This window comes from Erinaceus europaeus, chromosome 3 (assembly GCF_950295315.1).
Source record: "Erinaceus europaeus chromosome 3, mEriEur2.1, whole genome shotgun sequence".
In the NCBI taxonomy this organism is placed as follows: Eukaryota; Metazoa; Chordata; class Mammalia; order Eulipotyphla; family Erinaceidae; genus Erinaceus; species Erinaceus europaeus.
In genome coordinates, this window is record NC_080164.1 from 145,912,997 (window position 1) to 145,916,913 (window position 3,917).

At 41.8% G+C, this 3,917-nt stretch overlaps 1 pseudogene; it reads left to right on the plus strand.

Moving 5' to 3' along the window:
* The first annotated feature begins 260 nt into the window (after positions 1 to 260).
* LOC132537791 (small nucleolar RNA U3) lies at positions 261 to 334 on the plus strand (annotated as a pseudogene).
* Positions 335 to 3,917: the final 3,583 nt, after the last annotated feature.

Below are 3,917 nucleotides of genomic sequence, written 5' to 3' on the forward strand. Positions count from 1 at the left end.
TTTATCTTGAATGTGTACATATTTTCCAGGCCACGGTGATCCATTTCCAAGCAGAAATATCTCACATAATTAAAAGTGCATTCAAATCACTTTAAAATTTGGTTGCTTTCAAGAGCCCTATATAATTAGACTAAAAGGGGTTCGAACCAGGGTCTTTACACAGGTCTTAGCGCTTCGCACCATGTGAGCTTAACCCACCTCACTACCACCCGGCCCCTACAACCTTATACTATTAATAACAAATATATATACATATTTGTAAGACTATACTTTCAGGGATCATTTCTATAGTATATATTTGTTTAAAGAAAATAAAGAAAAACAAACTAGGAGCCTAAACTATCATTTCCTAAGCAGAGCCTCCACTACAATCATACCTTTCTTCCCTTTTTTTTGACCCAAAATTCTTCTAAAGGGCCAGTTTTTTTGTTTTTTTTCTATTAGGGCTCTTATTTTTATGTATCTCAAATACATGTGGGGCAGTGAGAGAGTGAGTCCTGGGCCACATGATACACTCACCCTGCTCTTTGTCAAGCATTCCACATATCTCCTCAATTCATTATGCTAGTGCTAGCTAGGATGCCCAGTGCTCAAGACAACCACCATTCAAGATGAAAGATTCCTTGGCTCCTCTCCTCTTCCTTCCCCTTCTTTGCCCTCCCCTCCCTTCCCCTTTCATCTTTTTTTCCTTTTTTTTTCTTTTCTTTTTTTCACTAGAGCATCCACACAGCAGCCCTGATTTATGTTGGTGCTGGGGATTGAACCTGGGAACTCAGAGCCTCAAGCAAGAAAGTCATTTGCATAAGCATCTTGCAATATGCATAATCATTATGTGGCTGCTTTGCTTCCTAGCTCATTAAGCCACACTTCAATTCACAATGGTGTCATTACTGCAAGTTGAAGAATTTTATTCAAAGGGAATCATTCATTCTTATTATCTAAATCCTAATTAGCATTCATATTACCAAATTTGAGAATGTTCACATTCAAATTCTCTTTGAATTTTCCACTGGTTAGGTCAGTGAAATAGCTCACTTGCAGAGTGTTCTGCTCTTGCCAAGTTCACTCTTTCTCCCTGCCCCTATCTAGAACAATTGAAAACAGGGGAGAGAGAGAGAGAGAGAGAGGAGGGGAGGGGAGGGGAGGGGAGGGGAGGGGAGGGGAGGGGAGGGGAGGGGAGGGGAGGGGAGGAGAGGAGAGGAGAGGAGAGGAGAGGAGAGGAGAGGAGAGGAGAGGAGAGGAGAGGAGAGGAGAGGAGAGGAGAGGAGAGGAGAGGAGACAAAGATTGGCTGGCTATTGTCCTTTGTAAATCTCATTCCAGCAAATTCTGCATTCACTTAACTTCATGAATTGAAGTTTGTGGTTTGGATTTCATCTCTGCTTCCCTCCCCCCTCTCCTCTCATGATCCTTTTCTCAGTTTAAATTCATCTAATCCAGGATCTCTGACAAAGTTGGGGGCTGGGCAACTAGGGTAACCTATTCTTTGTCTCTTGCTGCCCCCTGCTGGGGGAATTATGAAATTTTCTTTTCTTTTCTTTTTTAAACTGGAAATGAACCAAAAGGTTATTAGGGGAATGAGTGGGTAAGGGAGGGGCAGTCTCAGGAGGAGAAAGAGTCAGACAGATTCTATTACTTCAGATTCTAAATTTACTTTTCATAAAATGAAGAAATGGAAACTGTGACATTTCAGATATGTTTATACTTAACACATTGGTGTTTTTAAACACACACAAGTAGAATCATCATACCCTCATGTCTCAGCTGCCTAAGACCAAGGCCAATGTTAAGACCTGTGTATATTATGTTTTTCCTGTATGTATGAACCTGTGATAGAGTTGAATTTATAAATGAGGCACAGCAAGAAATTAACAACAACTAATAATCAAATGGAACAATTAGAACAACATAATATGAGCTATGTGAATCAGCTCTCCCCTCTCTCTTTCTCCTGTAATATCCTTAATTATTTATCTATTCATTTATTTATTTTCTTAGATCACCACTAGGGTTATTGTTGGGGCTCAGTGCCTGTATGTGAATTTACTGCTCTCAGCAGCCATTTTTTTCTTTTTTTAAAATTAGACAGAAATAGAGAAGGGGTGGAGAAAGAGAGGGAGAGAGAAAGAAAGACACCTGCAGCACTTGCTTCATCACTCATGAAGCTTCCCTATTGTAGGTGGGGACCAGGGGCTTAAAGCCAGGTCCTTGTACATGAAAAAGCATGCACTCAACCTGGCGTACCACTGCCCACTCTCCCTTGTAAAACCCTATTGTAAGAAATGTTTTCTCACCAAAGTTGACTGACTGTATTGAACAGGAAATCACAGAAACCAAAACCATGGATGAGCTTGTTTTTGTTTTCTACAAAATAATTAGATTTGCAAAAGTATTAGTACACTGCTAAGTGATTTGACCTAGTGGTGGATCCTAGTTGTTTCTTTCTGTCAGAAATGGATCTAGCTCTCATATGGGCTGACAACAAGCACTTTCCTATGGTGATGATGTGAAACCGAAAGTTCTTTCCATTCTCTCTTTAATAACTCAGTCAGGACTGAGTTTCAGGGGGCCTCCAGTGAGGGGTCTATGAGGGAAGCAAGTCAAGGGATAAGGACTTGGACTCACTTTCCAATACTCATGTGTCCTTCCCCTGGGACGCCACCTTTGTAAGAAAAGTTTTCTTGGAGGTAGGAAGGTCTCTGAAGGGCCTCTAAGTAGACTTTTTTGGCGGGATGGTGGGCACTCTCCAGGCTGAAGGCTGTCCGAGGAGCTTGGAGTCAAGTCTTAATCCCAGAGCTTGGTTGCAAGAGCAGAAGGAAAGCATCTGAGATAACATCACAAAATAAATGAATAAATCTGTAGTGAGTAGCAAACACGAGCATGTTACATAGAGACAAGATACTTTATGTTAGTCCAGAATGGACCACTTGCTTTCTTACATGCTTTCCTGTAGCTGCTATCTTTTTTTGGAGGTTGGGGAATGGGGACAGGTTGGTTAGTATTCACCTAGCCTCTTCTCTCTTTCAGGCTTTTTTTATTTAAAAAAAAGAAAAAAAATTGCCACCAAGGTTATTACTGGGGCTTGGTGCTGGCACTACAAATCCACCACTCCTGGCAGTCAGTTTTTCCATCCCCCCCTCCCATTTTATTTGATAGGATAGAGAGAAATTGAGAGGTAAGGGAAATACAGAGAGGTAGAGAGAAAGAGAGACACCAGCAGACCTGCTTAATCACTCATGAAGCTTTCCCCTCGCAAGTAGGGAGCTGTGGCTCCGACCCGGGTTCTTGTGCATGGTGATGTGTGCATGGTAATTGTGCTACCCCTGGGCTTCACAAGCTATTTTTGAAGCTCTGATTTTCAGGATTGGACAGAAATAGGTCTGATGAGGAAATCTGTGCTTGCCAGTCTCAAGTGGGCAATTGTATTTGGAAGCTTACTGGTGCCCATAGCCATGATGATGGTAACAGAAGTAAAACTAAGACCACAAAAGCCGTTTATTGAGAGCACTTCTTATTTCAAGACCAGATTTACTGCTTTCATTTCACTGCTTGTCAGCAGCCGACAATGGGTTTGAAAGCAAGTCTAATCTGCTCTCACACACACAAGAAGTCACAGGCTAACTGCTCCTCACCTAGGACTCTGATTCTGTGCCAAGAAATGCAGTACCTCATACCTCATATTGTGTCTCTTCTGCCCAGCCAATGCCTTCTTGTCTGAGATCCAAGAGTGCTGCTAGGGACAGGCGAGATGGGTGGGGCCGTGTGTGAAGATGTGAGTCTGCATGTGTGTGCCTTTGTAGTTGCCACAGTTGCTTTTTAAAGTTTTTGGTTAAGCGATCTGTCAACTAAACCACCTTTCTTTCTTTTCTTTCTTTCTTTTAAAATATTTATTTACTCTCTTTTATTGCCTTTGTTGTTT